General features: G+C 43.5%; 1 long non-coding RNA gene across 3 annotated transcripts in view; it reads right to left on the bottom strand.

Annotated features, from left to right (window-relative positions):
- The window catches only part of LOC129151201 (uncharacterized), a 35,305-nt gene extending 22,736 nt beyond the window's left edge, over window positions 1-12,569 (bottom strand). For 2 of the 3 annotated variants that reach the window (XR_008557947.1, XR_008557946.1), the window contains exon 1: window positions 12,474-12,569. This is a non-coding gene — a long non-coding RNA (uncharacterized LOC129151201). Of the gene's footprint in view, window positions 1-10,569; window positions 10,710-12,473 lie in introns of those variants that run through there. The other variant, XR_008557948.1, reaches the window with a different exon arrangement.
- Window positions 12,570-13,007: the final 438 nt, after the last annotated feature.

Raw genomic sequence — 13,007 nt, 5'->3', positions numbered from 1 at the left:
AGAACTCTTAAAACTCAATAATAAGAGAATAAACAACCCAATTTTAAAAAGGGGCAAAAGACCTCACCTAGAAAACACAGTAAATCCTCACAGTTGATAGGTTCTGAGAAACATGACTTTAAGCAAAATAATGTGTAGCAAAACCCATTTTACCATAGGCTAATTGATATAAACAAGAATTAGGTCCCTACAGCATATTTCCAGTCACAAAAACATCACCAAACTTCTAAATAAAGACCCAAAACACTTCTAATATTAAACATAGAAATAAATGTGACACATACATTTAAGAAAGATTAAGAAAAACAAATACGATAATTATTTTCCCATTCACTTATTCCAGTTCAGGGTTGCAGGTGGCTGAGCCTATCCCAGCAGGAACCAACCCTGGACAGAACACCATCCCATCGCAGGGCCACTCACAATCACACACACACACTCACACACTCAGAATAGTACAATTCAGACAGGCCAATTAACCTCACATGCATGTCTTTGGCATGTGGGAAGGAACTGGAATACCCAGAGATGCAGACATGAGGAGAACATGCAAACTCCACACAGACTATAGCCCTGGCCAGCAATTTTTTTTTTCTCTTATCAACATTATAATGAAGTGATGTTGAACAAAATGATGTTATTCAAAGGCCTGCTATATACACATGGCTCCATATCATATATTATTTGGGAATTACAGATTAAAACAACATTGAGATATCACTACACACCTATTAGAGAGGCCAAAATCCAAAACACCGACAGCACCAAGTGCTGACAAGGATGTGGAGCAGTAAGAACCCTCATTTACCGCTGGCAGGAATGCAGAATGGTACAGCCACTTTAGAAGACAGTCTGGCAGTTTCTTATAAAACTAAGCAGTTTTACCATCTGATCCAGTGATTGTGCTTTTTGATATTTACACAAATGAGTTAAAAACTTACGTCCACATACAAAATCTTAGACATGGATTTTTGGCACAGCTTTAGTCACACGTGAAGTAAAAGCTAACAGAACTGAAAAAAAAAGTAGACACATTCACAATTTAGAAGGATATGAAATGATGGGGGCAGGACTTCTGGAACAACAGAGTAAGGAGCTCAAAAAATCCTCATTAAAAAAAAACAAAAACAAAAACAAAAAACCAAAATGTTAAAACTGGACAAAATTACCAAAAATAAAAGTGACTGAAGGCTCACAATAAACTGAAAAGCATTTATTCATGAAAAACTACTGAATATCTTGTAAGAACAGTAGCAGTCTGTGACATCTGAGCCTGTGGTTGCTCTTAACCCTTTCCCCTCGCACCACCGCCCCAGCTCAGTCGCCATGGTAATTGTTCTACACAGAGAGGCAAGCCATGAAAAACTGCAGCTTTGCTTCAGAATAGGATCACTTGATTTGGAGCAGAGCTTAGACAATACCATGCCCAGGGACATTGAAAGAAACAGCAACCATCTCAGTGATAAAACAAAAAACCAGGAAGGCCAACAATTCAGCTAGCTTAAGGTTGAGATCCTAGTCTGGGCAAACAAGAGACCAGAAATTTAGCAGGATATACAGGGGATGAGACAGCCATATTGGGCCTTGATAAGCTCCCATATCTCTGGCAAGGCATATGAGCAGGAAAGACCAGAGTGCCCTGGCTATCACATATTCCTGGTGTAACTTGAGATCATGCAAACAGGTAAGGGGAACGTGAAAGTGCCCAAGATAAAGCAGAAGCTTGGGCAGGCTTGTAAACAACCTAAGTTTTGAATGTACTATCTAACCATGCAAAAGACTTATGACAGAGCCACTGAAGAAGGTGGAAGAATTATGGGCTCAATGGGTTTAAGCACAACCCCTGACTCAATCATTGACTGAGTACTTAGCAATACTGACACAGAGGCAATCCCTAGGAAGAAAGGCTTAAAAATAAAGACAAGAATTAAAGTAAACAAAAAAAGACACCAGTGGCTACACACTACAGGCTCCACAAATTTAGTCCAGAAAAGTTATTATACAAGCAAAAGCAACAACAACCCCGGGGGGAGGGGGGTGGTGGATAGCAGATATCAGAATAACTAGAATATATTATCTACCAAAACTGAAAAACAAGATATGCAAAGAAATGGGAAAGTGTGACGTGTGACCCACATTTGGTTAAAAAAACACACACAAAACAGTCAATAAGTAATAGACAAGACTTGAAAAACCTTATCAACCAATTTGATCTGATTGACACTTATAGAACACTACACTCAACTTCAGAATACCTGTTCTTTTCAAGTGCACTTGGAAGAGAAAGCATGTGTATTTTTACAAAACCCAACACCTATTCTTGATAAAAAGAAAAAAAGCCAACTTTCCCAAAACTAAAAAATAGAACAAAACATCCTCAATAAAGCAGAATCTACAAAAACCTATGCTAAATATGATACTCTTAGGGAAATATTGACTTTCCCACTAAGTTTAGAAACAAGGCAATAATATCCATTATCATTAATTCACTCAATGTTATTCCTTGAGCTGAGCTTCCAGCCAATGCAATAAGATAAGAAAATTAAGTACAAGTCATATAAATAGAAAAGGAAGAAGTAAAATTATTTTTACTTTAAAAAAACATGATTATATACATAGAAAAACTTTATAAAGCTACAAAAAAATCTCCTAAAGCCAATAAATAAATTTACTAATGTGACAGGATACCAGGTCAACATTCAAGAATCAATTGTATTGCCCTAACTGGTTTGGCCCAGTGGATAGAGCATTGGCCTGTGGACTAAAAGGTCCCAGGTTCGATTCTGGTCAAGGGCATGTACCTTGGTTACCGGCACATCCCCAGTAGGGGTTGTGCAGGAGGCAGCTGATCGATGTTTCTCTCTCATCAATGTTTCTAACTCTCTATCCCTCTCCCTTCCTCTCTGTAAAAAGTCAATAAAATGTATTTAAAAAAAAAATCAATTGTATTTACAAATACTAGCAAAAATCAATTGGAAAATAAAATATTTAAAATACCATTTATAGTAACACTGAAAATAAAGTATTTCAGGGTAAATATAACAAAATATGTGCAAGGCCTCTACACTAAAAACTACAAAACACTGAAGAGAAAAATTAAAGCAACTTAAAACTAATAGAGAAATATACCATGTTCATGGATCAAATGAATGCAATATTGTTAACTTGTCAATGTTCCCCAAATTGATCAATAGGTTCAAAACAATACAAATAAAATTTCTAGCAGTTCTTTTCAAAGAAATTGGTTCTAAATGTTATATGGAAATATAAAAAATATAAAAGATCTAGAATAAGGCAGTCTTATAATAAGACAAAGATAAAGAATTTACCTTACCTTATATCAAGGCTTACAATAAGTTGCTTTAATTTTTCTCTTCAGTGGTATTGGCATAAAGATAGAAAAAATAAAATAAATATCAGTGGGGCAGGATAGTTAGTCTAGAAATAGTGAGTGGTTGAGTTTCATCCAAGGGGCAAGAGTATCTCAGGGTGGAGAGTAAAGTTTGTTCAACAAAAATTTCTAAAAACACTGGTTATGACAGAGATTATTTTCATGATCTTTGGATAGGCAAATATTTCTTAGCCAGGACCCAGAGCATAATAACCATAAAAATAAATAAAATGAAATTAATCAAAATTCAAAGTTTAATTTAAAGTTTCTGCTGCTCAAAAGACACTTAAGAAAATAAGTAAGGCCCTGACTGGTTTGGTTCAGTAGAGAGAGCATCACCCTGCAGACTGAATGGTCCCAGGTTCGATTCCAGTCAAGGGCATGTACCTTGGTTGCAGGCACATCCCCAGTGGGGGTTGTGCAGGAGGCAGCTGATGAATGTTTCTCTCTCATCGATGTTTCTAACTCTCTATCCCTCCCCTTCCTCTCTGTAAAAAATCAATAAAATATATTATAAAAAAGAAAAGAAAATGAGTAGGGAAGTCATAGAGTAAATATTCTCTATCATTAGTCAATCTATGTGCCTATCTATCTATCTATCTATCTATCTATCTATCTATCATCTTTTTGACAAAGAACTTCTATCCAGAATTTATTAACAACTCCTATAACTCAGTAGTAAGAAGACCCAATTAAACTCCTTTTATTTATTTTTTAAAAAGATACAAACAGACTCTGAACAAAAGAAGATATACAAATGGCCAGTAAACACATGAATATGTGTTTAGTATCATTATTCATCAGCAAAATATAAATAAAACAAACCTGTAATATCACAATGTTCCCATAGAATGGCTAAAATTAAAAAGACTGGCAACACCTAATTTGGTGAGGATGTGGAGTAAGCAAAATCATTACTGGTGGGAGTGTGAAGTGTAGTGATGCAACCACTTTGATAATTACCCTGGAACTTTCTTGTAAAGTTAACATGCACCTACCAAATAACCCAGAAATTCCACTTGGAAATATTTGCCCAAGAAAATGAAAACATATGTCCATATAAAGATTTGTACACTGATGTTCATAGCAGCTTTATTCCAAAACTGAAAACAGCCCAAATATCAACAGGTGAATGAATAAACAAATTGTGCTATCTATATATATAAAAGCCTAAGCGACCGTTTGACCGTTTGACCGGTAGCTATGACGCATACTGACTACCAGGGGGCAGATGCTCAACACACTGGCGTGGAAACATGGAACAGACTGATGAAATCTCAGAGGGAAGGGGGGAGAGGGAGGGCAGTAAGAGATTAACCAAAGATCTTATATGCATACTAGAGGCCCAGTGCATGGATTCGTGCACCAGTGGGGTCCCTCAGCCTGGCCTGCGGGGATCGAACCAAAACCAGGTGGGGTCCCTTGGCCTGGTTTGTGAGGATCGAGCAGAAACTGGCAGTCTGACATCCCCCAAGGGGTCCTGGATTGCGAGAGTGCGCAGGCCAGGGTGAGGGACCCCACTAGTGCACGAATCCATGCACCGGGCCTCTAGTATTCATATAATAGACTACAACTCAGCAAAAAAAGGAATGAACTCACCAAACATTTAACCTTTTGCACTCGGATGTCGAGTGTGACTTGACACTGTTAGCATTAGAATAAAGGAATCGAGAAAAAAGCGAGTGCAAAGGGTTAAAGAAAATTTACTACCAATTCTTCACAAACTCTTCCAGAAATTATTAGAGGAAAAAACACTTCAACTCATTTTATGAGGTTACTAGAGGCCCGGTGCATGAAATTTGTGTATGGGGGCGGGGGGTCCCCTCAGTCCAGCCTGCACCCTCTCCAATCTGGGACCCCTCGGACATCCCCCTCACAATCCTAACTGCTCACCTGCCTGCCTGCCTGATCACCCCTAACTGCCCACCCTGCCAGCCTGATCATCCCTAACCACCTCTGCCTGCCGGCCTGATTGCCCCCAACTGACCCCCTCTGCCAGCCTGGTCGCCCCTTACTGCTCCCCCTGCTGGCCTAGTTGCCCCCAACTGCCCTCCCCTGCCAGCCTGGTTGCCCCTTACTGCCCCACTCTGCCAGCCTGGTCACCCCCAACTGTCCCCCTCTGCCGGCCTAGTTGCCCCTTACTGCCCCCCCTGCCGGCCTTGTTGCCCCAACTGTCCCCTTCTGCTGGCCTGGTCACTCCTCACTGCCCCCCATGTCGGCTTGGTCACCACCAACTACCCCACTGCCGGCCTGGTCACCCCCGACTGCCCTACCTTGCTGATGTGGTCTGCCCACGCAGCCTGCTGTTCAGTCATTTGGTCATCCCTCACTAACCCCCCTGCTGGCCTGGTCGCCCCACGCAGCCTGCTGTTCAGTTGTTTGGTCATCCCTTACTAACCCCCCAGGTGGCCTGATGGCCCCACACAGCCTGCTGTTCGGTCGTCTGTCCGGTTGTTTCGGTTGTGATGGCCCCTGGCTTTTTATATATTAGGATTGTTACCCTGATAGTAACAAAGACTTCAGAAGAAAAGAAAACTACAGACTAATATCTCTTGTGAATATAGATGCAAAAATTATCAACACAATATTACCAAACTGAATCCAGCAACACATAAAAAGGATTATTCACCATGGCCAAGTGAAATTTATTCCTAGGAATGTATGATAGGTTTAACACCTGAAAATTAGTTAATGTAACACACATAACCAACAGAACAAAGGACAAACCCACATGATCAGCTCATTAGTCAGGAAAAGCATTTGACAAAATTTAATACCATTTTATGATTTTTAAAATCCCACTAAAAAAGTTAAGAATAGAAAGGAACTTTCTCAACCTGATAAAGGGCATCTATGAAAACCCACAGCTAACATCATACTTAATGGTGAAAAACCGAAAGCTTTCCACATATGTTCAAGAACAAGACAAAGGGTATATGCATTTACCACTTCTATTTAACATTGTACTGCAAGTTCTAGGTAGGGCAATTAGTCAAGAAAAAGCAATAAAAGGGACCTATATTGGAAAGAAAGAGGTAAAACTATGTCTCTAGTCAGATGACATGATCTATATATAAAATCCTAAGGAATCCACTAAAAAAACTATTAGACCTACTAAACAAGTTCAGCATGATTTAGGATACAAGGTCAATATACAAAATCCAATTATATTTCTATAAACTAGTAATGAACAAATTGAAAATGAAATTAGAAAACAGTTCCATTTAGAACAGTATCAAAAAGAACAAAATTACTCAGAAATAAATTTAATAAAAGTACAAAAATCATATTCTGAAACACACAAAACATTGTTGAAAGAAATTAAAGAAGACCTAAATAAATGAAAAGACATCTCATGTTCATGAATCAAAAAACTTAATGGTATTGTTAATATGGTGATAGTTACTACATTGATCTACAGATTCAATGCAATAGCTATCAAAATCCCAACTGGCTTTTGTTTTTGTTTTTGTATTTTTTGCAAAAATTGACAAGTTAATCCTGAAATTCATACAGATATGCAAAGGAACAAAATTTGTCAAAACAATCTTAAAAGGAAGAACAAAATCAGAGTACTCATACTTTTTGTTTTCAAAATTTACTGCAAAAATACAGTGATCAAGATCGTCTGATACCAGCATATGGATGGACATACAGATCAATGGAACAGAGGTGACAGTCTAAAATTAAACTCTTACATTTATAGTCAATTGCTGTTCAACAAGAAAGCCAAGACAACTCATGGGAAAAGAATGGTTTTTTCAATAATGGTAGTGGAACAACTGGATTTTCAAATGCAAGGGAATAAAGTTGGCCCCTTTCTTATACATAACAATTAGCTCAACAGGACCTGAGGGTAAAAGGAAACGGAGAGTTCTTCGAGTATCCAGTTTCAATTTTGCAAGATTAAAAGTTCTGGAGATTAAGTTGCATAACAATATAAATGTGCTTAACACTACTGAACTTTAACATTGTTAAGATGGTGGATTTTATGTTATATTTTACCACAAATTAAAAATTTTAATAAAAATATTTAACTCAAAATGGATCATAGGAAAAAAACAGGGGTAAATCTTTGTAACGTTGGGTTAGACAAAGCCTTCTTAAACATCAAAATCATAAGTGACAAAAGGAAAAAGAATTAAATTGGACTTCAAAGACAGTCTCAAAAAATGAAAAGACCACCTACAGAATGGGAGAAAATATTTACAAATCATTTATCTAACAAGGGAATTGTATCCAGAATATATAAAGAACTATTACAGCCCAACTGAAAATAGGCAAAGGACCTGAACAGACATTTCTCTAAATTATACAGCCCTAGCTGGGTTGGCTCAGTGGATAGAGCATAGGCCCTCGGACTGAAGGGTCCCAGGTTCCATTACAGTTAAGGTCATGTACCTGGGTTGCAGGCTTGAACCCTGGCCCCAATAGGGGTGCGTGCTGCCTGCGGGAGGCAACCCATTGGTGTGTCTCTCTCACATAGGTGTTTCTCTCTCTCCCTGTTCTACCCCTACCTTCTACTCTCTCTAAAAATCAATGGAAAAAATATCCTCGGGTGAGGATTAAAATATATATATACTAGTACACACACACACACAAATGGCCAATAGACACATGAAAAATTGCTCAGTATCATTAGTCATCAGGGAAATGCAAATCAAAATTACATTGAGAAACTACTTTATACCTACTGAAATGGCTATAGTAAAAAAGACAGACAATAACAAGTGTTGAGGAAGACATGGATAACCTGGAACCCTCATATCTTGCTGGTGGGAATGTAAAATGGTGCAGCCATTTTGGAAAACTGTTTGGAAGTTCCTCAAAATGTTAAATCTATAATTACCATGGGACCCAGGTATATACTTAAAAGGTATATACTTAAAAGAAATAAAGCATATACCCACTCAAAAACCTGTACACAGATTTTCATAACAGCCTTATGCATAATAGCCAAAAAGTAGAAACAACCTAATGTCCATCAACTGATGAAAAGATATATAAAATGTGGTCTATCCAGACAATGGAATATTATTCAGCCATAAAAAGGGATGAGGTACTGATGCATGCTACAAGATGAATGAACCTTAAAACATCACACTGAGTAAAAGAAGCCAGACACACAAGACTACCTATGATGTTACAGTGGGAGGCAGAGTAGACCGGTATGGTAGAGCATACAGTCAGTATGTGCTGGATGAGTAAGTGAATTAAATAAAATGCCCAAGACTTGGCCACGTGGATTTAAAAGATGTAAGAGAAATGAAATTGAGGTAATGCTGAGTTTTCCAAGCTGGATGAGTGAAGGGCAGGAGGGAACATTCAAGAGACCTAGAGAAGCATGGTGGAACCTAAAGCTCTCAGGTCCAGGGAAGCACAGATTTAAGTCGTTGGCTTAGAGGTGATTTAAGTTCACCAAGGGGAAATAGTTCAGAAATGAAAAGAACAGAGTCAGGGCCAGCTGAGCCTCCTGCCCTTTCGTGTTTTTAGAAGAAGGCGTCCGAGACCCTGGGCATTTGAGTGGCACGAGGGGTGTGTGGTGCAGGGGGAAAGAACCGAGGCCTTGCAGGTTCGCTGCTTTAGCTTCATCCTGCTCCATCACCTTGGGCAGTGGATCTCACTGAGTGAGTGAGGCTTACTGTCCTCACCTGTAATCGGGGGTGATAATGCCAGTCCTCTCTCCCTCCCAAAACTGTTACATGGAACAAAAGGGAGAATGCATAAGAAAGTGCTTTGTAAACTGTAAAGACTCATCAAATGTAAGGGGTTATTATTACTGCAGTGGGAAATTCAGAAGGCCAATAAAGTGGATTTGCTTGCAGTAAGCACAGGGCTTTACTTTCTGTTTCTAAAAAAAAAAAAAAAAGGAGAGAAAAGAAAACCCAGCAGCAGCAAGTACTGCCAGGTGCACAGTGTAGTTTTTCCAACTTTGAAAAGCAAATAACAGAGGGGCCAACTGGCTCGTCCCTGGAGGCCTGTCTTCACCAATTGCATCTGAATTCATGACCCGGGGAATGGCTGCAGGCACAAGCCCAGGACAGCAGGCCCTGTCCTGGCAGGGTGGGACCCAGGGAGTGCGGGGCCAACAGAGGTTGTCCTTGGACCCCTGCAGCTTGGAGCTTCCTCCAGCCCTCCCCAGCCCCCAGCCAGATGTGTCCTCCTTGGAGTCCCAGGTGGCCCATGAAGGGTGCTGCCCAGCCTCAGGCCACGTTCAGGAGGTATCACCTCAGGGTTTGGTGGTTTCAAAATAGGCCAGGCTGGGTTTCTATGGCTCTTCAGGTGGCCAGCCTCAGGAGACCCGAGGGCCACACTGGGCCTGCCACATGGTGGGAGAAGGTCCAGCGCAGGAGGCTTGGGGAAGCTGCGTCTAGTTCTCTCCAGGCCCAGAGACACATCCCCCCAGTGTGTGGCTCGATGTGAGCCCCTGCAATGTGGGTGCCAGCCTGGAGTCAGGCCTCTCACACGGCCCTCGGAGGCAGCCACACGCTTCTCCAACCTGCTTGGCCAGGATGAGAGAGGATCTCGACCCTCTAGGCCAGCCTGCCCACCCCCACTTTCAGTTGAAGAATCTGAGGCCCGGAGAGTCAAGAACTTCCTGAAAGGTCAGATCAGGGGAGATTCTCTGAGGCCGAACAATGGCACTGAGAGCAGAAGTCAGGGCCCTGGCCTCCCAAGCTGTCCATCCCTGCCCTCCCTCCTTTCCCCATTACTGGCATTTTCCAGTCTCTGTCCCTTGGGGCCACTGCCCTCTCACCTCTCTCTGAGCTTCCTGGCCAGCCCTGCCACCCGAGGTCTCCACCTGGGGCTCAGATTCTGCTTCCCGCATCTGCTCTGCACTGGCCTGTTCACGGCGGCCCTGAGCTGCCCCAGGGACGCTCCCGGGACCCGGGGGCTGGAGCACAGGGGAGGTGAAGGGGAGGTCAGGCACTGCAACACCAGGTCCAGTCCTGCCACTAATGAGCATGAGCAGGCAGAGGAAGAAGGTCCCCCTTTGAAAAATTACTCTCCCATTAAGACCCTGTGTTGGATGGAGCTTCAGCTATCCCTCCTTAGGCCACCTCCCGGAGCATCCATTGTCCCCTTCAACGTTCATTCTTCACTCCCTGAAACCTTGCCGGGAACCTAGGCTCAGCGCCCTGCACAGGTCAGGGCACCAGGACACAGACGGCACTTACCAGCTCAGGCCGGCCCTCGGTGGACCCAGTCGGGTGGAGGAGACAGCAGCACGGGCCTTGGCAACCAGTGTGCCCAGCAGCTGAGAGAAGGAAGCGCAGGGCTCAGAGGCCCAGCCTCCCTACCCCAGCCGTGGCCGCTCAGAGAAGGCCACGAGCTCACGCGGAGATTGAGAAGACATTTCCTGGGCAAACAAGGTGGGGAAAGGGTCCAGGGAAGCCCACACTAAAGGGAGAAGGGGAGGAGGAGGACAGACCCAGAAGACAGGGCCAGATTGGGTGGTTTGAACCACGGGCTGTGCAGGAGTTAGGGTGGGTGGGGCCGGGGGTTGGCAGAGGCCACATGGGAAGGGTGGGGAAGGTAGGTCCGACGTGCGTTTTCCACCACCAAGCAATCAACTGAATGCTGACGCTATAATAGCACCAGATGCCGCAGGTTAAGGGCTCAGTCCTACAACACGGCCCCCACCTGTGCGTCTGACCTTGCAGACATTGTGGGTTTGGTTCCGGATCACCGCGATAAAGGGAGTCGTAAGCTTTTTGCTGGTGGAGGGTCTGGCCTACTATCTGTAGAAATGCAACACCTGTGCAGCGCATAAAGCGGAGCACAAGTAAACCAGGTGTGCTTGGAAATAAACTGGAGGGTCCCATGACCTCCTCCCTGGGCTCAATTAACTGGCTAGAGTGGCTCCCAGAATGCAGAGAAGGGTTGACTTGCATTTGCCTGTTTACTGTAAAGGATGTTATAAAAGAAACAGGTGAATAGACAAATGAAAAGGTTCAAAGAGTGATGTCCAGTCCAACCCTCCCTTTTCCCTCTTGCCCTGGGCCTCCTGAGAGATGCCAGTCAGGTCCAAGGAGCCCGCACTTTTTTGTGGCGTGCCAGGCCTGGTATTCCTTTTCCTTACCGAGCCCTAGGCTTCCCATCCAGCCATGGAACTTTCTAAATGACAAACACATGGGCCCCATCCCACCTTCCGAAGTCATCCTTCTAGTCCACAAATATGTGTTGAGCACACACGACGTGCTGCACGCATTTCTAGGCAGTAGGGATACAGCACTGGGCAAAGCCCCTGCCCCGCCCCCCTGGAACTTACCCTCAGAAGCTCTGGGACCCAGGCATCTGTATTTAGAAAAGCTCCCCTGGTGATTTTAAAACCCAGTGTTATGGGCTGAATTGTGTCCCCCTCAAAATTCATATATTGAAGTCCCACCACCGGACCTCAGAATGTGACTGTATTTGAGGGAGGTCAGGGGTGAGCTTAATCCAATATGAGTGGTGTTCTTATAAGAAGAAGAGATTAGGGCACAGACACAGAGGCAAGACCAGGTGAAGACACAGGGAGAAAGAAGGCTGCCATCTACAAGCCAAAGAGAGAGGCCTCAGAAGGAACCAACCCTTGCCAACACCTTGATGTTAGACTTCTATCCTCTAAAACTGTGAGGAAATAAGTTACAGTTGTTGAAGCCACCCAGCCTATGGTACTCAATAATGGCATCCCTAGCAAACAAATGCACCCAGCCTCCCCCAGTAACTACTGCTTAAAAGAACTGGCAAAGGATGCTGCATGCAAAGCGAGGCACCTCCGGCCTTTGTGAGCTCAGTGACACAAAGTTCCAAGATATCTCTGCACCTGAAACCAAGGTTCTGCTGCCTGCTGCCACGAAAACTGGCCAGATCGGTGCTGGTGAAAAAGGAAAGAGTCAGCCGCTGAGAAGATGGGGGTCTCTTGTCCAAAGCCCATCTCTCCATCTCAGTGCAGGCAGAGGTTTTGATAAGGAGGGAGAGGCAAAGCAGAACAAAGAGATCAAGGGTGTGTGTGTGTGTGTGTGTGATAGAGAGAGAGAGAGAGAGAGAGAGAGAAGCTCTCTATGTGCAGACCAGCACAGTCCATTCTGATAAGGACCTTGAAACTGGCCAAATCTGCTGAGGGTCATCCTGGCCTTCGTCTTCCTGGTTCTATGGTTGAAGTCAGCAATTCTCCTAGAGCTGGATGACTGAAGGTCAGTCTATATCTCCCAAAGTTCGTTCCTAGGAGTCTCATACAAGCTACCTATTAGCCAGAGGCAGCATTTACAGAAACAATGTCAAATGAATGGTGGGGTGGGGTGGGTTACAATTCCCCACTGTTACACCTCTATAGGTTTGGCCCTCATCCAAGGGAATGACCAGAAGAGCCCCAAGGTTCTTGCCCTCCACAAAGAGGCTCCCGTGGGAGCAGCTCTCAGGAATGGCCCCAAGAACCCAAGCTGCCCAGAGAGACCCAGAATGGGCAAGGGCCTGGCCTGAGGTCACACAGCACCCAAGCTGGAGTCTCACCCCTTTCTGGTCCCAGCTGCTTTGTCCTCCAGCCTTGGCACCTTCCCCACTCTGTTTTCCCACCCTCTCCTCTCCACCTCTCTGCCTCTGACTAAGGCCAGGAGCATGGTTTCAGAATGAG

This window comes from Eptesicus fuscus, chromosome 13 (assembly GCF_027574615.1).
Source record: "Eptesicus fuscus isolate TK198812 chromosome 13, DD_ASM_mEF_20220401, whole genome shotgun sequence".
Classification (NCBI taxonomy): domain Eukaryota; kingdom Metazoa; phylum Chordata; class Mammalia; order Chiroptera; family Vespertilionidae; genus Eptesicus; species Eptesicus fuscus.
The sequence above is the reverse complement of the archived record's forward strand: the minus strand, read 5'-3'. Positions and strand labels throughout refer to the sequence as shown.